The sequence below is a fragment of the Pyrus communis genome, chromosome 7 (genome assembly GCF_041283825.1).
Source record: "Pyrus communis isolate YQ-2024b chromosome 7, ASM4128382v1, whole genome shotgun sequence".
In the NCBI taxonomy this organism is placed as follows: domain Eukaryota; kingdom Viridiplantae; phylum Streptophyta; class Magnoliopsida; order Rosales; family Rosaceae; genus Pyrus; species Pyrus communis.
The window spans coordinates 11,464,123-11,488,404 of NC_142571.1; the positions used below are offsets into that span (position 1 = coordinate 11,464,123).

The window sequence follows — 24,282 nt, forward strand, 5'->3', positions numbered from 1 at the left end:
AGGCCAAAGAATTGAACGGTTAAAGGGCAACACTTTGGAAAGCTTTGTGCCAACAAGTTCCTCCATTGTCCGTGAAGAAGAGGAAGGGAAACCATCTAGTCCAACAAGTGAAGGATCTGAGCACTTTAATTGGGAAAGAGAAGAAGAGATGGCGGGCAACCAAGATGATCTTCGAGCTTTGGAGGATTTTGCTCAACCAATCATACCAAATTCACCTTCATGCATCTTGCTGCCCACAGAAGCTAGAAACTATGATCTTAAATCTTCACATTTCCATATGTTTCCTTCTTTTTATGGCTTACCTAATGAAGATCCTTTAGCTCATATTAAAGAATTTTACAATGTTGTGAGTGGTTTACCTTTATAGGGAGTAAGTGAAGCAAATCTGAGGATGAGAGTGTTCCCTTACACCTTGAAAGATAGGGCCAAGGGTTGGTTAATGACTCTAGTACCTGGTTCACTCACCACATGGGATGCCGTGGCTAAGAAGTTTTTGGAAAAGTTCTTTTCCACTCAAAAGACAGCCACATTAAGGGGACAAATCTTCAACTTCAAACAAGATGATGGAGAACCTTTCAATGAGTGTTGGGAGCGCTTTAAAGGCCTTTTGTTGCAATGTCCACACCATGGGTTACCTCTTCACTTACAAATGCAAATTTTCTATGATGGACTAACCCAAACATGTCAATCAACTGTTGATAATGCAGCAGGTGGAGCTTTGAAGAAAAAGAATGCTCAAGAGTCATATAACATTTATGAGATGTTGGGATCTAATGCTCAACACAAAGATGTAAGGGGTAAGAGAGTTGGAGTATATGAAACAAGCTCTAATCATGATCTTTCTTTGCAGGTAGCTAACCTAGAAAAGAAGCTTGAATCCGTGCTCAACATGGTGCCAAAAGCAAGTGAAGTGTGTGCCATTTGCAACATACCAAGCCACCTTACTCATCAATGTCCATCTAGGGAGGCTTACCCCGAGTATGTCCAAGAGCAAGTGAACCTCATGAATTCTTACAATCAAAGGCCAAGGAATGATGTGTATTCCAATACATATAACCCAAGTTGGAGAGATCATCCCAATCTTTCGTGGAAGAACAACAATCAATTCCAAAACTTCCAACCAAAACCTACTCTTGAGGATACGGTTAAATTGTTAGCCCAAAATACCTTGCAATTCCAACAAACCACCAATAGCACTCTCCAACAACATTCGGCGGCTCTAACCAAAATGGAGACACAATTGGGGCAGATTGCAGATGCCTTGAGCCAAAGAGAGGTTGGAAAGTTTCCAAGCCAACCCGTGATACTCCAAAGGAACCAAGAGCAAGCCAAAGCAATCACTACACTTAAAAGTGGTAAGGTTATCAATAATAGAGTTGGCAATGAAGTTACTAATGAATCTGATCATGTGAATGCAGGGGTTACTCAAGGAGAAAATGAGAAACCAAATGAGGAACCAAGCCATGCTACTCCCTCGTTTGAAGCACCAAATCTTCACAAGGCCGAGAAACCTTACACTCCACCAATACCATTCCCTGGAAGACTTGCCAAGAGCAAGCAGGATAAGTCATTTAAGGAGATTTTTGATATTCTAAGTAAGGTGAATGTTAACTTACCTTTGCTTGATGTCATTAGGAACATGCCAGCTTATGGGAAGTTCTTCAAAGAGTTAAACAACTACAAAATGAAGTATGGACCACATGAGAAAGTAGTGGTGTCCGAGAATGTAAGTGCCGTGTTGCAAAGAAAACTTCCACCAAAGCTCAAGGATCCAGGAAGTTTTTCTATCAACATCACCATAGGGGACAAGAAGGTAGAGAAGGCGATGCTTGACTTAGGTGCTAGCATCAACTTAATGCCTTATTCCGTGTACCTTCAACTAGGTTTGGGGGAATTGAAAGCCACCACCATCTCATTACAACTTGCGGACAGATCTGTGAAATATCCAAGAGGTATAGTAGAGGATATTCTAGTTCAAATTGATAAACTAATCTTGCCTGCGGATTTTGTAGTGTTGGACATGGAAGAAGCTCCTATACATGACCGAGAGTTGCCTATTTTGCTTGGGAGACCGTTTATGGCCACGGCCAAGACCATCATTGATGTGCAAAATGGACTCCTCACCATGACAGTGCTAGGAGAGACCGTTCAATTCAAAGTGTTTAAGTCTCTTTCACATCCTTCTTCATCTCTTGATTGTTATGCCATTGATGTGCTTGATTCGCTTGTTTTCTCTAAGTTCTTGCAGGCACAATCTAATGAACCATTACAAACTGTTTTGAGTCAATCTCAAGATGAGTTTGATGAAGAAGATGCACTTATGGAAGAGGTAGCTTCCTTGGAAGCATTGGCACCGTATCCTTTGAATATTTTACCTCTTTTAGAGCCCTTAGAACCATCGAGGTCACATTTAACCCCTTCCACTGTTAAGGCACCAAAACTTGAAGTTAAACCCCTTCCACCACATCTAAAGTATGCATATCTAGCTGAATTTGAAACTCTTCCAGTTATCATAACTTCTGACCTCACCCCAAATGAAGAAGATAAACTAATTAGGGTGTTAAAAGAGTTCAAATCAGTTATTGGTTGGTCTATTGCAGATATCAAGGGAATAAGCCCTACCATGTGCATGCATAGGATTCTTTTGGAAGAAGGAGCAAAGTTAACCCGTGAACCACAGAGGAGGCTCAATCCACACATGAAGGAAGTTGTGAGGAATGAAGTGTTGAAGTTGTTAGATGTGGGGATCATATATCCCATTTCTGATAGCAAATGGGTGAGTGCTATTCAGGTGGTACCTAAGAAGGTGGGAATCACGGTGATGAAGAATGAAAACAAAGAGCTTGTGCCCACAAAGCCCACGGCTAGTTGGCGTGTTTGCACCGATTACAGGAAGTTGAATTCTAGCACTAGAAAAGATTACTTTCCTATGCCTTTCATAGATCAAATGCTTGAGAGATTGGAAGGTTACTCACACTATTGTTTTCTTGATGGTTACTCAGGTTACAATCAAATTGCAATTGCTCCGGAGGATCAAGAGAAAACTACCTTTACTTGCCAGTTTGGCACATTTGCATATAGGAGAATGCCTTTTGGACTTTGCAATGCTCCAGCAACATTCCAAAGATGCATGTTGGCAATCTTTTCTGACATGGTAGAAAGATTCATTGAGGTATTTATGGATGACTTTTCAGTGTTTGGTTCCTCTTTTGATGAATGTCTTAACCATCTCTCTTTAGTACTTCAAAGATGTCAGGAAACAAATTTGGTTCTCAATTGGGAAAAGTGCCAATTTATGGTGAAACAAGGAATTGTGTTGGGGCATGTAATCTCTAGCCAAGGAATGGAGGTGGACAAAGCCAAAATTGACATCATCACCAATATGGCAGCTCCCACAACCGTGAAGGCAGTAAGAAGTTTTTTGGGACATGCGGGTTTTTATCGTCGTTTCATTAAGAACTTTTCAATGATCACTCGTCCATTATGCAATCTGTTAGCTAAAGATGTTGTATTTCATTTTGATAAAGCTTGTATGGATGCATTCAATACTTTGAAACATGAATTAACCTCGGCCCCTATTATTATGGCACCAGATTGGTCTTTACCTTTTGAATTAATGTGTGATGCCTCTGACTATGCTATTGGTGCAGTTTTAGGGCAAAGGGTGAACAAGCTCCCACACGTGATCTACTATGCAAGCCGGACTCTAAATGATGCTTAACTTAACTATTCCACAACTGAAAAGGAGTTGCTTGCTATTGTTTTTGCCTTAGAGAAGTTTCGGTCATATCTTGTTGGATCTAAAGTTATTGTGTTTTCTGATCATGCAGCCCTTAGGTACTTGATGACAAAAAAGGATGCTAAGCCACGCTTAATTAGATGGATACTCTTACTACAAGAGTTTGACTTGGAAATTCGAGATAAGAAGGGAAGTGATAATGTTGTGGCTGACCATTTGTCACGGCTCAATGAAAACCATGGAGTTGGACAACCTTTGCCTTTAAATGAATCATTTCCAGATGAACAACTCCTTGTTATTCAAGAAAAAGAACCATGGTATGCTGATTTTGTTAATTATCTTGTTTGTGGTATAATTAGAAATGACCTTTCTTTTCAGGAAAGAAAGAAGTTCCTTGCCATGGTAAAGCACTACGTTTGGGACGAACCATATTTGTTTAAATATTGCCCTGACCAAATCATTAGGAGGTGTGTCCCAGAGAGTGAGCAACAAAGCATTCTAACGTTCAGCCATACATTGGCATGTGGAGGACATTTTGGTGCCAAAAAGACATCTCTAAAGGTTTTACAATCTGGTTTCTTTTGGCCTACTTTATTCAAAGATGCTTTTGATTTTTGTTCTAAGTGTGATAGGTACCAGAAAATGGGGAACATTAGCCGAAGAAATGAGATGCCCTTGAACAACATTTTGGTGGTGGAGCTCTTTGATGTTTGGGGAATCGATTTCATGGGACCATTTCCATCCTCTTTTGGTTACTTATACATATTAGTGGCAGTAGATTATGTATCCAAATGGGTTGAAGCCATTGCTACAATAACTAATGATCATAAGGTTGTTTTGAATTTTCTTAAAGATGTGATTTTTTGTAGGTTTGGAACCCCAAGAGCTATTATTAGTGATGGTGGCAGCCATTTCTGCAACAAACCCTTTGAATCCTTGATGAAGAAGTACAACATCAACCACAAAGTGGCAACCCCGTACCATCCTCAAACCTCAGGACAAGTGGAGATTAGCAATAGGGAGATCAAGAACATTTTGATGAAGACCGTAAACCCTACAAGGAAGGATTGGTCACTGAGGTTGAATGATGCACTATGGGCATATAGAACAGCATATAAGACCCCCATTGGCATGAGTCCTTATCGCCTTGTGTTTGGGAAAGCTTGTCATTTGCCAATAGAGCTTGAACACCGTGCATATTGGGCCATCAAGAAGTTCAACTTTGATTACAAGGATGCTGGAATAGCAAGGAAGCTCCAACTTAATGAGTTGGAAGAACTCAGAAATGAAGCATATGAGAATGCCAAAATCTACAAGGAACGGACTAAGCTCTATCATGACAAGGCCATCCTACAGAAGGAGTTTCACCAAGGTATGAAAGTACTGTTGTATGACTCACGTTTGAGACTTTTTCCAGGTAAATTGAAGTCTAGGGGGGTGGGACCATTTAAGGTGCTGCAAACATTTCCCCACGGAGCTGTGGAGATAGAGAACATGAAGAATGACACCTCTTTTAAAGTCAATGGGCAGCGATTGAAACCATATTTGGAGAAAGTGGAGGAAGAGCAAGTTTATCAAGTTGTAGATTTTCTTGAGTTTACAACACCGTGAACAAGCTACCATGTCTTGCCTAGACATTAAATAAAGTGCTTACTAGGTGGCAACCTAGTGTGGTTTGTGTTCTTTCCTCATTTTGTGTTTATGTTGTCACCATTCCATATTCTTTGCCTACTTGCATTACATACAATTTTAAGCATCGAGGACAATGCGTTGGTTAGGTTTGGGTGTGGGATGGAAGGTTTGTGTTTTTTTGTGTTTTTTTTTTTTTTTTTTTTTTTTGTGTTAGTTTTGGTTTTAAGTGTGTTTTTGCTTACTAATACGAATGTATATGAGGGCTATGTTTGTAGACAGACTATTGGGTTGCTATGAAAAAGGGTTTTATGACACGGGACATGTCATAACTTTCGAAGGGGTGTTTATTTTTAAGTTCATGTCGGAGCACAAAGGTAAGCCGCCTCCCCGAATTTCAATTTTCTTTTATACTAATATGTTGTTAATGATTCAGGCATCCACTCTAGAATTTAAACCATTACCGGATCATTTCAAGTATCACCCTCCATTCAAAGATCAACTCCATGCCGTTTGATTTGATTAAAAAAAAAAAAAAAAAAAAAAAAAAAAAAAAAAAAAAAAAAAAGAGAAAGAATAAAAATAAACATGGCAGAAAGATGGAGCCTTCACAAAGGATGTTTACGTGAAGCCCCACTACGAGGCGTCGGAGCGGAAGGCATCGAAGCGGGAGGCATCGAAGCAGGAGGCATCGAAGCGGGAGGCATCGGAGCTAGAGCATTCCAGGCCTCAATACTTGGCCAAACGCTGGATGACCCAGGAAAAAGGTGCCTCTGGAGATAAGCCGCAAGCCTTTGACGGTCACTGTGAATTCGACCCTCAGATTCTTGCAGCTCATCAAGCTTCCTCTTCATGCCCGACGAATAGTTATTTGCAAGCACATGCAAACTTCTATTCTCGTACTTAAGCTGCTGGATCTCTTGCTTAAGACTTTCCACCTCTGCCATCAATGATTCCACCTGACGGGAGCGGGCAAGCAGGCGTTGGCCCATGTTGGACACAGAACTCGCACACTGAACACTAAGTGCGAGGGACTCTTGAACGGCCAACTCATCGGACCGTCCTGACAGCAGCCTACTATCTTTTGGAGTGAGGAGGTTCCTAGCTACTATTGTAGCTGTTGTGGCATCCTGCATCACGGAGTCTTCACCTGTAAGAAGACCGTTAGAAGATAAGAAAGAAGGGCGCCATACGTTACCTTGACGCGGCGCGCCCGTATCACTGCTAAGGCTCAATTCCAAGCTAAGGTTCGATGGGTTTGCCATTTTTCAAAAGTGTTCAAAGAGAAGGGATGGAGTTAAATTTCAAAGGGCCGGAGTCGATTTTCAAGAATAGGAAATCTTCAGAGTGTGTTTGTTGGCGGTGATCGATACCTCTATAAAAAGCCAAGGCGATGCGTCCACCGATTCAAAAAGCCGGAATTTCCGGCGTAATTTTGGCGACGCTTTCTCGGCTTTTCAGAAGACGTGTTCAACTTTGTCAAAAGATTTCTTCTTTTCAGAAAACACGTGGAGGCCATCATCGCAACTACACATCTTTAGCCGACAGGCTCAAAGTCCGGCGACGCTTTCTCTGCTTTTCAGAAAACGCGTGCAGCTTTGTCAAAAGGAGCCGCATCCGCACTACTACGTGTCGTTCAGAAAGCAAAGGGGCGCCTGCTCAGAAATCGAAGGGGCGTCGTTCAGAAATCGAAGAGGCGCCTGCTATTTCAAAAAGCCGGATTTGCGGGATCAAAACGTTTGTCGACAATGGTAAAAGAACAGTACCACCACTTGATATTATCTCTATATATGTCGACCTTCGTCTTTTATGGCAAGGAAAACCTGAAGAAAATGCCCAACTCTCCCTCACCTCTGAGGGCGCACTCCCAGCAAAGCCTTTCGAAATACTCAATTCTTTCTTCTTCCCCAAAGATGATACCAGATGCCTGGAGTACAGATGACCTAGGAGGAAACGGCGGATTGAAGTGTGCTGATTCATTCACCGCTTCTTCAAAAGCAAAGGTATCTCATATCATCAAGGTCAAAAGCAAAAGTATCTCATATCATGCTCTTTCCCTGTCTTTTTCTTTGTCCTTGTTCTTACTCGCATGGCAAAGTGAAAGAAGCAATCAGCCGGCACTTGGAGTCAGTCTTCTGTTCTGGAGCCAACTGCCTGGAATCTATTCCTGATTGCTTACCTAGCGTTGATCTCAAGTAGTCATCTTCAACGGTTGATACACTTCCAGAGAAGGGACCACTTCTGCGAAGATTGAACAAAGAAACAGATAAAAGGAGGAAGCTCAGACCTTCGGGGAAGACCAAAAGAATCCTGCTGCCCAGTTCAAGAGTAGCACAAAGGAAAATGAACGATGGGCGGAAACCAGTTCAAGAGTAAGCCTGTGGAATCACAAAGATCAAAGCCTCAATGCAATCACCAAGGAGAAGAGGGAATTTACACTCCATAACCAGATTTGCGTCCCTAAACTCTTCTCTTTGTTAATTACATTTTGCCATGTTTAGTATGTTTAAGTGCTTTTTGTGTGTTTACTTATGTTTTGTGTGAATCTATGCTTAAAACATTGAGGACAATGTTTGATTTAAGTGTTGGGGGAGGGGGGGGGGGTAACTAATGTTGTTAATGCAAATTCGTGGGATTTTATCACCCATAACTTCAAATGTTGTTCCTTGCTATTTTAAGGTGTTTTTAAATTGTTTTAGAGTGTTTTAGTGTGTTTTGTTTTATAACTCCGAAAATCACATAAAAATTTGAAAAAAATGTTTTGAAAAGCCTAAAAAGAGTGTTTTGAGTCGTTTTTGTGTGTTTGTGTCTTAGGGTACCTTCCAACACAATGATAAGGATTTGGTTTGTAATTGCATGACGGTTAAAAAGAGTTATAAACATGGATGAAAGTTTGATTTACTCTTGGTATATGCTTGGTTATGGTTATAATGTATGACTTCACATGCAATCATAAAAGAAAAATTCGTTTTTGTAACATGCTTGAAGGAAGGAACTCAAACAAACGCTACAACCTTGTGAGACTTGAGCCTAAACATTCTTTGGAGAGTTATTTTCTGTGATTCTTTGTTTTCTAAAGTTGTTGCATGATCTCATTATTCCTTGCTTGGTTGCTACTTAGAATGCAATTGTATCATGCTAGAACTAAATGCTAGAACTTATATCCATTTCATTCAAAGCATTGAATTGCATAACATATATCAAGATAAAGTTGTGTAGTTGCCACCATAGCCAAATAGCCTTACTTCCCATATTTCGTATTTGTTGTAAGTTTTAACCCCTTTGAGCCTTGTTTAGCCTATGTTCTTTGTTAACCCATGTTATCCTTACCTAGCCTAGAATAGGACCATCCATGCCTTTGTTCTTAAAGCATAGTAAGCATGACGGAAAATGAATTCCTTTTGATTAATATGTTGCAGAAAATAAGTGTGGGGGAAGGATTATTGATGAGAGTTGTTGTGCCATAGGCACGGCTAAAAAAAAAAAAAAAAAAGAAGAAAAACAAAATTTGAAAAATATGAAAAAGAAAAGAAAAATAAGAGTTGTTTGAATCTCCCCTATTAGTCTAAAAGTTGTTTTCCGCGCTCTAAGGGAATTCTAAGTGCCTAATTCAATACTTTGCTCACTATTGCTTTAAGAATGTTTGTTTATCCTTCACCTTTCATTGTTAGCCAATACCCTAGCCCGTTACACCCCTTTGACTTCTATCTTGATCGTTATGTGTTCAATAATGTGGAGTTTGGATTTGATATGAGCTTATGGAATCACTGGTTCTCATTCTAAGCAGTAGCATTCCATTCATGAGATCATATTCATGTCATTATCGTAAATCCAGAAAATGCTTTCTTTGTTATAACATATGTGAGATACTAGTCTTTCATGTTTACATCAATCTCTCACATATAACTAGTGTAGGGTGTGTAGTCAGAAAATCTGTGTGAAAATAGAGTGCATTCTAGTAAGGAATTGAGTAAATTCTCTAAAGCATGTTACTACATTCAAATCATGGTTTTAAATGCTTAATTGTGAACTAGTATGTGGTGACTATGATTAAGAATGTACTTAAGTGTAAAGATGGCCAAAATCTGTGGGAATAATGATTTTTAACTTGTCATGTGCATTGGAAATCCGTGAGACGATTGTTGGAAGGTGTAGGTGGTGTTTTGTTCGTTTTGTCTAGTTTCGTGTTCTTTTGTTGTTTTGTTTTGTTTTTCTGTTTTGCCCGAGGACTAGCAAAAGCTAAGTGTGGGGGTATTTGATAGGAGCATATTCATGCGACTTAAATGGCTTGTTCTCGTACATTTACGTTATGTTTCTTTAGTTATTTTAGTTCTTTATGCTTCTTTTGTGTGTTTTCAGGTTCTAAGGGCTTAGGGAGCAAGAAAGTGCATTTGGAGGCTATTTGGAGCATTTTTGGGCATGGATTGGATAGCTTATCCATGGAGCCAAAAGGATGGACGAAATTGAAGGCCATTTATGCAATTTAGGACATACAACAAAGGGCCTAGCCCATTCTCTCTTATTCTCTCCCTTATAGCCATGCAAAGAACCATCCATTCCATAAAAAACAACCCTATTTTAAGCCCATTCTAAAACCTTGCCATGCATCACATGCATTCCCCTCATAACCTAGTTGTCATTCCACTTCATCAACACATGCATTCCTTTCATAAATCAGCCACATATTCACCCACATGCACTTTAATCATTCAAACATGCACTCCCATTAATTAAACCATTCAAACCAACACAAAAACACCAACATTCCCTCTTTGCCGTGCAAACACATGCATTTCCCTTGCCATTTTCAGCCATCATACTTCATCATTACACCACCATTCATTCTTTAATCCACATCCATTCATCATCATTCACCCTAACTTCAATTCACATGCAAACAACACCCATTTCTGCACCAAAGAAGTCTATGCCGTGACCTTCCTAGCCATTTCCAGCTTTTCCCTTTACATTTCACATGTATTCCATACTTCTCCTAGCTGTTTTCCATCATTATTTCAGCCACCATTCACTCTTTAATCCACATGCATTCACACACACTTCACACAAACAACATTCACATGCAAACACAAGCTTTAACCAACAAACAAAACAGCCAACATATGCACCAAAACACCCATGCCGTGCACTTCACATTGAAATTCCAGCATCTTCACATGCAATTCCAGCTTTCACATGTTGTCCTAGCTGTTTTTCCATCATTCCTCCACACAAACACCTTAAACAAACAGCCATATACACCTCCACTCCTCCTATAAATACCTTTGCATTCCCATTACCTAAACACATCTCATTTTCATACACAAGATACCACAAACACATCCCCTTTGCCGCAAATCCCCTTCCATTTCTACACAACTTCTTCTCGGTTTCATTCCATCCACTCTCCCATTCGCAGAAACCATTCAACCTTAGCCGCTCCACCTTCCTTTACAACACACTTGGAGCACCACCCCAAAGGCAACTCTTAAGGGATTTCGACATCAGTTTTGCTTCAAGGGTTCTTTCTCCTTAATTCTATGTTCATTCATGTTGTATATTTTTATATCAAACATTCTGTAAACTTGAAGTGTAACTAATCTCTTTCTAGGGATTCGATGTAGCCTTGCAAGATTGCCATGTAGTTATTTCAGAATGCTCAGTTGATCCATCTATTTCTTGTTTCATTCTCTGATTTAATTGTGACTTTGTGTGTTGATTTTAATGTATGATCACCATTTGATTTAACCACAGGTTGTTTAGTCAAGAGTAAAGCACACATCATGCATACTCTTGGTGGATATGTGAATGAATGAAGGGAATGCTTTGCAAACAACCTGCCGAGTGTTTCCTTTGGTTTTATGAAAGTTTCTTGTGCGTGTCATGTTCTTGATTAGGGACCAAAGTTGCACATCACACTTAGGTTCATGATTAGGAACATTTGATCAAATCCACACATCATATGGTTGATCATATCTAAGTGAAACAAACCCAAGAAATAGGTAGATGGATGAGTATAATCTGACTTAACAAGCATGGACTTGGCTTAGCAATGGTGAAACCGAATCCCTAGCTTCATCTCCATTTGTGCTATCTCATTTTATTAATTGTTGATTCATTTATTTGTGTCTACTTCATTTTCTTGTGCTTTCAAGTTACAACAACAAATCTGCCTAAATTGATTAGTTTTATTTCTCTTATAGAGTTCTTGCAAAACAAGTAGTTGTATAGGTCCAATTAGTCCCTGTGGATTCGACACCCTTACTTGTGCCATTATACTAAACATATTCTAGCACGAAGAAGGAAAACATCAATCAGTACATCAAGCAGGTGAGGCAGAGGAGGAAGAAGAACAATAAGATCTTGGAGGAAGCATTTTTCAGCGAAGGGAAATCAGAACTGGCTAGGGTTAAAGAGTCGTGCTGATAGCATGTTATAAATAGGCAAAAGTGAGAGATATAACCTTTGCTTGAGACAGGAGCGAAATGGGCGCAATGTATCACACTGTTTATTTTCGTAACTATAACACAAAAGGATTGCAGGTAAAGAGAGGAAGGAAAGGATATTGGTATTATTGCTTTTACTCTTTTCTTTTTTGTTTGTTGTGATCATACACGGAATGCTCCTATACAAGAGAAATTTTTTATTGTGATCAGAACACGAGTGATACACCACGTATTTTTATATAAGTGGTATAAAATTTTATTTTTAAAGTTATTAACATTTTAACACACATATCCCACTATTTGTATAGTGACACATGGTGTCCCAACTCGTGTTCCCATCACACAGAAAAATCTCTCCTTATATAGAGTCATATCCGTGAAGAATCATAACATTGAAATGAGTGCATTTTAAAAAACATCATACAACAACAACAATGCTACTATTCTTAAATCTTCTTAACTTTTCATCTTTGGCTAAAATATATGAGCATTACAGTTTTGGCTTCTCAAGTAGTTGTTTGTGAGACCAGTATCCCTGAAAGTTTAGACAATTTGTTGCATTAGTGCTACGAAATTTCGACTAATTAATTTTCAAGTGCCACCATTTAAATAGTCAAAATTAGATAGGGGTAAATGCTAAATATGAAAAGAAAAAGGGTGTAAAAAAAAAAGGAAAAAAAAAAACCTTGTGGGTCCCTTAGATGGAATCGTGGTAGGTGAAAACTGATGCAAGTTGCTTTTGCTACGTCCTCCGACGTAGTAATGGTAGTCATGGTACTCTGCACCTCCATAAAATGGGATAAATTTTGTGGGACTCCAAGGGAAACTGTACCTGAATAATAGTATATACGGAAAAATCGAATATAAGACATTTCACTTTAAATGCAGATGAGTACAACTAAAACACAAAGTAAAGACGGGAAGTCTTTGTTTCTGGTCGAACTACCACGAGGTGGTACTACTCGATAGAAGATTGTACATGCGAGGATGAATTTATACTTTATGACATATTATAGTATAATGTGACGGTGTTAAAGTTGATAATGGTTAATATACTTACCCGCTATGAGTTTCGATTACTTCCAACTGCCGCAAACCGAACCATAACCAGTAGGTGGTAATGTGACAAGGAACCAAAGTTGGGCCGATGAATGCTGGAAGGCCCAGAATCAAAATCTCGGCCCAATGAGCATATGGTACTGCAAGCCCAATGGGAACAGTATATTTATGGTGGACCCGTTGGATCTTCTCGTAGGCCCATTTACAGTGGAGCATCCAATGGATCCAATAATTTGAAAAATCTTCTACAATGAAATACACGATGATTTGCACAAATACTTGCGACAAGGGCGGCAATGGCAGACTCGTCCGTATCCCTATCCGCTGCAATTACACCCAACAAGATTGCAGAAAATCAGATTTCCGTTTCCAAGATTTAATATTATTACAGACGATTATACGTTGTTTTAAATTTTTAATACTATAATGATATGTCTCACATTTATCAAAGAGTGCATTCATTTTTATGTATCTAAATATCATTATCTTAATATAACAAGTTATGTGATGGCTTGTTACTCAACGTAACTGTGTTTCAGTGTTTACGCAGGACTTCCCATTTCTTTTTAAGGTACCATAAAATGGATGAAGATCCTTTCCGGATCCTCTTTGTGAGGATTATAGGAATCAATTCATCTTAGCCGTTCATTGAACAAAGAAGATTCAGATAGGATTCTGTTCCCTATAAAATTACATGGACTGTGGGGGATGAAATCACTTGCAGAGGACCAACAACAAGGAAGGTTTGCATGACATCTTTGTAGCACTTGAACATGTCGAAGAAGGAGTCCTTCACTTTTGGCTGAATTTTTGTACTTGTCCATGTTCTTGAACCTGCCGAAGCCGATGAACACGTACGGCAGAGGCGCCAAGGTGTAAAACAACATCAGAAAGATAATGTTATGGAAACGGAGGATGTGATCTGGTTTTTTAACTGAGTAATTGAACCATAGCTTCTCTGCAAAACTTAGAGCCCTACTAAGGGCTTCTTCTGCTTCTTCAATATTCTGATAAGGCAACATGTTTTTAAGTAAACTAAAAGTTTTTCTGAAGTATGTGTACATGTTGAGTGTGCAAAAGATTTATACACGAATTCTTGTATCCTATAGTTTATAGGGAAGTGGTTTTGTGCGTAATGCTAGAAAGACTAAATTTGTAAATAAAATTTTGTAAATTAAATAATGTGTCACTAATAGAAAATGAATATGTTTATCAACACTTAACTACTAATCCATTCATTTTGTCCTTGTGCACAATTTGTTTTTGTCTGTTAACTATGCTTCGATTGACTCAATCTTAAAATGAAGGAAAAAATGGATTGCATGAGAATAAAAGAGGAACATTGAAATTATTTAGAGCACCAAAGCCAACTAACATCATCAACTAGAGGACAACAACTGCTTGGTGAAGCAACGTGTTTATGGCACGAATGACATGTTTACTTAACATGAATGATAATAAATTGGTATGGTACCAAGTCATATCGAATCATGTGTTTACTAAAATCTAGGAAATTATTAATTACGTACCAAATTATCAATTTTGGATATCATATACTTGAATGGTAATGCAAGGGAGACCATCAATTTAAACCGTGTAACGTAATTGTTGATGATTATATTATTACTTAAATGTTGATTAACACACTTATTTTTTATTGCTGACACATAACATGATTTGCAAATGTGATCTACAAAATTTGTTTACCTAACATTACTCATACATGAAACATGAAAGCATCCCATAACCGTATAGTGATGTTATTTGTACCATTGCTATGGACCGTCTGCAGAGATAAGACCCACTCGCACGGTTCACACGTACCATTCGGGGGCCTGTCTTTATAATAGAGGGTAGAGTTGGTGTATTGAGATAGTGTAAACCCATACCTTTACTACAGTTCTACACTATTCCTTTTCTTTAGTTGTATGATTTGGGGGAGTGTAAGGCCCAGGGAGATGGTAAGGGTTTGGACGTGGGTTTGGAATTTTATGGTATTTTTCGTATCTGTCAGAAATCGGATTTTAGTTTTTGTTATTGTCTATGATCCGTTTTGCCTGATATTTGACGATGGAAACTGTTTTTGCATGACCATATCTTAGGCGTTTCGTCCTTGAATAATTGTTTTCATGCAGTTTTATTCTCATTTTTCTATTTTTTTTCCTCTCTTTTCCTCGTAACACATGTTAAATAAGATGGGGGTGGTAGACAAGGACGGTGCTAGTATAGGCTTAGGGGGGTGGGTGCCCCTACTCAGTGTAGCTATCCTCGGCAAAAAAATTGTATACTTTTGCATTCCAACCAACCCTAATTAAACTATAATTAAAAAAATAGGTAGACAATTAAAATGTGTCTAGCTTTTTGCATCCCCAATGCCCCCACTTGATAACAATTAAATTAACAATTAATTTTAATTGGAGGGGGTAATGCATTTTGGGCAAAAGGGAGGGAAGGAGTGGCGGGTTTTTGGAGAAAGTGAAGTTAACGAAGTCAAAATCTTAGAGGGGGTTATCAAAAAAGACTTATGAACTAGTTGTCCATGACTCTTTAGCCTTCAGCATTCAGTGTGTGAGTTCCGTTTTCAAAATAGGTCAGCGTCTGCTTGCTCGAACTCGTGAGGTGGAATCACTAACTGTTGAGGGTGATAATTCTTAGAGAGGAAATAAGAGGATTCAAATAGGAAATAAGGAGTTGCATGGACTTGCGACAAATTAATCACATCCATGAGAAAGAAGCTTGACCAATTGCAGGAATATGAAAGTTGGATTCAGAACTGTGGAGCCAAAAATAATCCCAAAAATCTTGGAGGTGACATGTGGACTTTTAGCCAAAAAAGACAAGATTGTCCTTATTAAATGAGCAGGGCATCTCACACATAGCTTAGCATCATAAGACATGCAAGCAGCATGCTATGACTGCTCAGAGCTCCACTGCTTGTGGAAAAAGTCAAAGGTATTTAATGATAGGATTGTCCCTAAATTCTATCATAAATATATTCCCAATTGAAGACAAACCTTATCAAGTAAATAATCCCAATTATATTTAATTAGGAATACTTACCTTTATTTCCAAGATTATTTACACAATTTCTTGGAAATATTCTTACATAATCAACCCTAATGGCCGGCCACCTCCCCTATAAATACCCCAATTATCTATAAAAAAATGGGACGCCTTTTTTATACACAGAAAACCTTAGACACTCACTCTTTTAAGAGAGACTAATGTAGGCATAAGAGATCCATTGGTCAAATCCCCTCCCCCTCGTTGTGGGCGCCTGAGGCTTTTGGTCTTTAATCGAAGGTGTTGATTGCTTTGCAGGTGCATTTTAGCCAAGATTGAAGACGACGAAAAGTTGCATTGACAAATTGGTGCTTTCATTGAGAGCCTGATTCAAACACTTGAAGAAGACTCTCGCATTCAACATATCTAATTTTTCGTCCGTTCGTAGATTTTCCCACATGTACCTTTCTATAGAATTTTATTATAAATTCTTTGAATTTTTTTGGGAAAGAAATATAATGACGGGAAATTAGAAACCACGACGAACGAAATTTCCTACGTTCAAGGATACAGACCGGACGATGGAGATCGTGACCTGGCCTAGGGTGCATCCCTAGTCCACGATGAACAAGATGCCATGTAGCAGTGAGTCCAGGCCTTTGCCACCTTGCAACAACAGACCCAATCCCATACCATAAGGTAGCTAGACGCAATGAAGCGTGTAACGGCCCAATCTCTTGCAGCTACTGCTAGCCAAGCAGCCTAGTAGGCCAGGCCCAAGCCACCCATCCAGCAGGCCACGTCGCCTTGGCCATGCACAAGAGGCACCAAATCTAGCCCAATCCGAGCTGGTCCATGCCGCGCCAAAAAGGACCAGGGCCCAAACCCAACATGCGCCTAGCACGGCTCTACCCCCATACGCCCTGCATGTAACCAAACCCACTTCTGTGGCCAACCCTACTCCCGTGGACCAGCAAGCGATCCAAATTAGTCCAAGACCGGTTCAACCCGTTTTTCTGCAGATTTAGTCGTTATTGGATCGAATGCAGCACCCATAGCCCATTACACTTCCACCACTCAAGGAGACGCATATTATCCAAGGTTTTCTACTCCAAACGACGAACAACACTTGTCCTAACAGGTTATAGAGTTGACAAGCGCCTTCGGGCAGCAGACGACCTTGGTGAATCAGCTTTTGCAGCACGCCCTAGATGAGGTCACCCAAAGCTAGATAAGAGCAGACAACATCCCTCTTTAGCAACGTCCCGGCAAACAGCCCCTCGACTACCCACGGACGAGCATTATGGCAGTGTACGCTCCTGCATGGGCCCTCGGGATAACGTATACTCTCGTCTTAGCATGTGGAGGAATTTGCACTCCCGATTAGCCCCACGGGCAATCATACATTCACAGTTGGGGCTACACTCTGATGATTAACATGGACAACTTTCTAGGCAAATGTTCATTTATGATTAGGCTTGCAAGGAGTATCATCCACTTCACATTGGAGCAAGCAGTATGACGAACGGATAGAAGCAATCACTTAATCTGGCTCAAGTTCAACCGGCAGCCTGCGCTCAGTGTAACCACAAACAGCTCGCTCGCTTGGTAAAAACAAACCACATGCATCGCAACCGCAACATGGACGAGCCAAGCACATGAAATAGTAACCTAGACCACCAGGTCACGACTGATGGTAGCCGGAAGCTTGACTGTCTAGTAGAGGCAAATTCATAGAAACCATTTATGAGACGCTCCGACGAGGTGTAACCACCATGAGCAAGTCACCTTTCATGAACGACATCGAGTAGACAGAGTCCTCGCGCAAGTATAATGTGCCACATTTCACCCATTTCAAGAGAGTCGGAGACCCGGAGAGGCTTTTAAAGTACTATCGCAACGCAATGATCCTTTACTAGAGTAATGAAATGCTCGTGTTGATAGGAGTATATTTAGGCAACTTAGTTGGCTTGTTCTTGTGCATTTACGTTGTTATTTCTTAGTTCTTTAAGTCTTTTAAGTTATTTTCGTATGTTTTCAGGTTCTAAGGGCTAAAGGAGCAAAGAAGTGTATTTTGGAGCCTTTTGGAGCACTTTTGGGCTACGGATGGATAACTTATGCTTGGAGCCAAAGTGTTGGACGAAATTGAAGGCCTTGTATGCACTTTAGGACATAAAACAAAGGGCCTAGCCCATTCTCTTCCTAAAAACCATCCTAACCCGTGCATAACCTACCAATTCCAGCACCATCCACACCTTGCCGTGGCCTCCCCTTGCATTTCCAGCTTTCCCACTTCATCATTGTAGCACATTCTCTTCCATATTCCCTCTTTAATCCACATGCATCTTTAATCATTCACTCACATGCTTTCCCAACAAATAATTCAGCCACATGCACCCAAACAATCCTTTGCCGTGGCTTTCACATTCATTTCCAGCACATCCTTGGTGTGCCGTGCACTCCCATCCCATTTCCAGCTTTCCCCCTTCATAAAACAATCAGCCACACTTCCACATGCATTCCCTCTTTAATCATTCCCTCCTAGCTGTCATTCACATGCTCTCCCATCCATTCTCTCCCTATAAAAACCATACACACTTCACACCAAAGGGAGGCCTTTGCCGTGCATAACCTTGCATTCCAGCACTTCCCTTTCAAAGCCGTGCATGCCCCTTCCAACTCCAACCACTCCCCACTCCATTCCACATACAAACACCACCCCAAAACCTTTCCTTAGACCTTGTGCCACAACAAAGAGGAGGAGAAGAGGCCTAAATGTTACATCCCACATCGGCGAGGTGAGGGTTGAGCCTGGGCCTTATATGTGTATGCTCAGCTCTAACTCTCGCGAGGCCTTTTGTGGGTCGAAACTGCAGACACGTAAGCCCACAAGAACAAAACCGTGAGGGCCCTTGGGCCCAGAGCGGACAATATCGCGAGAGGTGGAGGCTGGGGTGCCATAATTTGGTATCAGAGCCGGACTCACGCTCGTTTGGTGTGCCGACGAAGGCGTCGGGCTCCCTAAGGGGGGTGGATTGTTACATCCCACATCGGCGAGGTGAGGGTTGAGCCTGGGCCTTATATGTGTATGCTCAGCTCTAACTCTCGCGAGGCCTTTTGTGGGTCGAAACTGCAGACACGTAAGCCCACAAGAACAAAACCGTGAGGGCCCTTGGGCCCAGAGCGGACAATATCGCGAGAGGTGGAGGCTGGGGTGCCATACTAAACGTTCATACAATTCAAGTTTGAGTTGTTGGAATTTTTAGGTGTTTCCTCTCCTTGATTTCAATGGTTAAATTTACTTATCTTTGTCTTGTACGTATGAGGAACTAAACCCCCCCTTGGCTAGGGGGGATTCGAAATACATGTTTATGCTTGCGATATGATTTGATTACTTCTAATTGCGTTTCATAAGTTGTGAATTCAATTTACTTATCTATGTGAATTACATTGATTTGTGTGTGTTGGTTGAGAGTGCACGCTTAATTATCATGCATAAATTGGATGCTAGGATATAAGGAAATTTCACCTAATCGTTATGGAATTATATTCACAAGTAGTAAAGGTTGATGATCTCAATCGCGTTAAGTAAATTCTTGGCATAAGTTTCATGCAATCATAGTAACAAGTGCTTCGTCAATGCTTATGGTTTTCAAAGAACTTAATGATTCTTGCTTGTATCTCTATTATGCAATCATGTAGGGGACTTGTGGGGAATGTTTTGGGTTGTCGTATGCAATCATCCAATTCAATAACGTTAGGAAAATCTGAGGGTTAATTAGTGCAATTCACGGTTAATCTGGGGCGTTGAGAATCATGGTTTATTGAAAAGCAATTGGAAATCGTTTTATATGCAAGTATAACATGTGTGGAGATGAACCCCTTAGCTAGCCTTCATTCCATTCATTAAATCCAAATTCGTTTTAAAATCTGTTCGTTTTACAAAGTTTTAAGTTTTGTTTTCAAATTCGTCAAAACCTCAATCCCCCTTTATTTTGTTGAGTCTTAGTCATTCAAATCTGTTTTATTTTGTGTCTTTAAGCATTTGGAGTCATAAACACTTTCAAATTCGTCCAAATCAAGTTCTAGTTTCTGTTTGAGTCAATTTGATTGTTTTAGGCAGTTTGAGTGTTTCAAATCTGTTTTGAGTCATAGTAGTCTTGTTAAGAGTCTTTAAGTTTAGTTTTTGTGTTTTTAAGTCAATTTGTATTAGATTAGCACCCTTAGTTAATCCCCGGTTAGAACGATCCCTACTTACATCATTACTACAATTGTCACAAATAGGGTTTAATTTGTGTGTCACATTCATAACGCATCAAATTTTGGCGCCGTTGCCGGGGATTAGCAAAGTTGCTAATCCCTTGTCTTGAGTCTTGTTTAAATTGTTTAGTTTCTGTTTTGTTTTAATTTTTCTTTTTTTTTTTTTTTGCACCGTGTGTGTGTGTTTTGTTTTTGTGCCATGTGTGGCACCTTATTTCCTTACTTGTGCCGAGTCTATTAGATTGATTGCTAACCTTGTTAGTTTTTGTGTGCAGGTACTAGTTTATGACCCGTGGCTCACAACCTGTTCGTGAGCATATCTCCGACTTTGACGGTGATTTCGATAGGACTTTGAGAAGGAAAAAGAAATCACAAGCGTCTAATCCTCCTAGTCCCGAACCTGAATTAAAAGAACAAGAAGTTGAAATTGAGGTTGAAGAGGAAGTACCAACCATGGCAGTGGACAATCGAACCATCAAGGAGCTTTCTACCTCGGGTTTGGCCAATGCAGCCCCTCTTTGCATCCAATACCCTAGGGCAGCCCCTGAGAAGACCGATGAATTTGAGTTGAAGTCCAGCTTGCTACATCATATACCCAAGTTCCATGGGTTATCAATGGAGGACCCCAATAAGCATTTAAAGGAGTTCGAAGTCGTATGCTTAAGTATGACACCGGTGAACGTGGACAGCAACATATTGAAGATGAAGGTTTTTCCTTTTTCTTTGTTGGAGAAGGCCAAAGATTGGTTGTATGAGTTGGCTTCCGGCACTGTCACATCATGGGAGAGTATGAAGTGAGCCTTCTTAGAGAAGTTCTTTCCGACATCACGAGTCATTCTTCTTCGCAAGAAGATTAGTGGAATTCAGCAAAGCCAAGGTGAATCTTTTCCAACTTATTATGAACGTTTTAAAACTCTTGTTGCTTCATGTCCACAGCACCAAATGAAGGAGGAACTACTTCTTCAATATTTTTACGAAGGTCTTCTACCACTTGAACGACAAATGTTGGATGCATCCGCGGGAGGAGCTCTAGTGGACAAGACACCTAGGGATGCCAAAACTCTCATTGCTAATCGAGCACTCAATGCACAACAATATGAAGGTGTTGGGCAGAGAGACACCCCACGGCCACAGCATGTAAATGAGGTAAGTTCTATTTCTGAGTTACAATCCCAGATGGCTAACCTTACGTCTATGTTGTCGCAGTTTGTTGAAGGCCCCAAAGCGCAAGGAGCTACAATTTGTGGTGTATGCTCCATTCAAGGACACCAATCTGATCAATGCCCTCAATTGATTGAGAATGGAGGGTGGGAATCTGCCAATGCCGTGGGCTATGGGAATCAAAACCAACCAAGGGGTGATCCTTTCTCCAACACATACAATCATGGATGGCGTGACCACCCCAATTTCAGATGGAGAGATGCACCACAATATGCCCAACAAAGTGGATTCCGACAACCCCCGGGTTTCTTTCCAAGGCCAATGGCACCACAACCACCTCCTCAAGCACAATCATCCTAAACCAACTCAGGTACGTCTATGAATGACGATAAAACATATCAGTTACTAACCACAATGGCGCAGGGAATGCAGAACCAAGCAAAGGAGGTTAATGAGCTAAAGAAGCAAATGGGCCAAATGGCCGAATTTTTGGGACAATTTCGTGAAAATGGTAAGTTACCAAACACTACGGTGGTCAATCCAAAGGGTGGCTTTGAAACCGCCAATGCAATCACCTTAAGAAGTGGCAAGGAAGTTGGAACCACCTCACAACCACCAAAATCAAGCCAAGACGAGGAGGAAAAGCTGTTGCAAGAGGAAGAGAGGAAGGGCAAAGCCACGGAAAGGGTGGAGCAACCCTTGCCGCAACCACTTCAAGCTCCTAGGCCGTCCAACAAATGTAAGGTAGGTCCAAACTCAATTGTTTCTAACGTGATTCCACCAAATGTGCCCTTTCCTAGCAGGTTTATACAAGCCAAGATAGAGGAAGATGAAAAAGACATCCTGGAGACGTTTAGGAAGGTGCATGTCAACATCCCGCTCCTTGATGCAATAAAGCAAATTCCAAAGTATGCTAAGTTTTTTAAGAAGATTTGTACAACAAGGAAACGGATTCGGGAGAAAGATGTGGTACATGTAAGTGAGAATGTCTCTGCAATATTGCAAAGAAAGTTACCACCTAAATGCAAAGATCCAGGTAGTTTCACCATCCCTTGTGTAATTGGTAATAAAAGGTTCGAACATGCTATGCTAGATTTAGGTGCATCAATTAATGTCATGCCATACTCTGTTTATGCATCTATGAATCTAGGAGAGCTTAAAAATGATGGTGTCATTATTCAATTAGCCGATCGATCTAATGCATACCCGAGAGGAGTTTTGGAAGATGTTTTGGTGCAGGTAGACCACTTGATTTTTCCTGCAGATTTCTATGTGCTTAACATGGATGATTCAACCCACTCTCCACCATCGCCACTCTTACTTGGACGACCTTTCATGAAAACAGCCCACACCAAGATTGATGTGGCCAAGGGAGCCTTAACTATGGAGTTTGGTGGTGATACGATTAACTTTAAAGTTTCTAAATCTATTAAGAATACTAATGACGTTCATTCTTGTTTTGTCATAGATGTGCATAAGGACATAGGGCCGAAAGGATCCGCACAAATCAAGAAGGATGCATCTAGAATCACCATCGAGGAAGGAATTGGATTGGAGCACAACGAGCATGCCACTACCCTAAAAACATCCAATATGGCCGTGCCTTGTGCTAAAATTGGTGAGAGGGTGGCTGCCCTTGGGGCATTGCCACAACATCCTAGCAAGTCTCCAATCCCAATTCCGATTCCCATTTCAACTAATAGGTTGTTACCTTCTTTGGTGCAGGTACCCAATCAATTTCAAGGTGGTAGGATCAGTTACAGGGAATTTAGGAATCCAAACGCCAGAATCAGGGAGGATCACTATCCCCTCCCATTCATTGAGCCGTACTACGAGAACTTTGTTGAGCATGTCGTGGAGGAGATCCCATTGCATGCTGTGGGTCATAAGTGAGAAAAGAAGGTCTCTTCTGGCTGCAAGACGTAAAAGAAAGCGCTACTTGGGAGGCAACCCAATACACTGAATAAAATAAAGCATGTCCATTGATCTCCGAGAAATTACAAGTTCGAAAAAAAAAAAAAAAAAAAAAGATGGAAAGATGGAGCCTTCACAAAGGTTGTTCACATGAAGCCCCACTACTTGGCAAAACTCCAGAAGCGGGAGGCATCGAAGATAGATCATTCGAGGCCTCAATACTTGGTGGAACGCTAGATGACGCAGGAAAAAGGTGCTTCTGGAAGAAAGCCGCAAACCTTTGACGGTCACTTTGAATTCGACCTTCAGATTCTTGCAGCTCATCAAGCTTCCTCTTCATGCTCGTCGAATAATTATTTGCAAGCACGTGCAGACCTCTATTCTCGCTCTTAAGCTGTTGGATCTCTTGTTTAAGATTTTCCACCTCCGCCATCAATGATTCAACTTGACGGGATCGAGCAAGTAGGCGTTGGCCCATGTTGGACACAGAGCCCGCACACTGAACATTGAGAGCTAGGGACTCTTGAACGGCCAACTCATCGGACCGTCCTGAAAGCAGCCTACTATCTTTAGGAGTAAGGAGGTTCCTAGCTACTATCGTAGCTGTTGTTGCATCCTTCATCACGGAGTCTTCACCTGTAAAAGGGCCATTAGAAGATAAGAAAGACGGGCACCATACATTAACTGGACGCGTCGCACCCGGATCACTGCTGAGACTCAAATCTAAGCAAATGTTAGATGGGTTAGCCATTTTCAAAGATGTTAAAAGAGAAGGGTTGGATGGAGTAAAATCTCAAAGGGCCGGAGACGATTTTCACGAATGGGCAACCTTCAAAGTGGGCATGTTGGAGGTGATCGATACCTCTATAAAAAGGAGAGCCGACACAACCACCGATTCAAAAAGCCGGATTTTCCTGCGTAAAGCCAGATTTTCCTGCGTAAAGTTCGTCAACACTCTTCAGACACAATCTCGGCTTTTCAGATAAAACGTGCAACTTTGTCAAAAGATCTCTGACAAAGTTGAAAACGCGTGGAGGTCTATAAAAAAAAAAGAAGGAGGAACAGGGTTGTTCA

The 24,282-nt window shown here is 40.7% G+C and overlaps 1 non-coding gene and 1 pseudogene across 1 annotated transcript; both read right to left on the reverse strand.

Annotated features, from left to right (window-relative positions):
* Positions 1 to 522: 522 nt before the first annotated feature.
* Positions 523 to 633, reverse strand: LOC137735820 (small nucleolar RNA R71). The gene has a single exon (XR_011068723.1). It is a non-coding gene; the product is annotated as a small nucleolar RNA R71 (small nucleolar RNA).
* Positions 634 to 12,301: 11,668 nt separating this feature from the next.
* LOC137733199 (methylsterol monooxygenase 1-2-like) lies at positions 12,302 to 13,892 on the reverse strand (annotated as a pseudogene).
* Between the last annotated feature and the right edge of the window lie 10,390 nt (positions 13,893 to 24,282).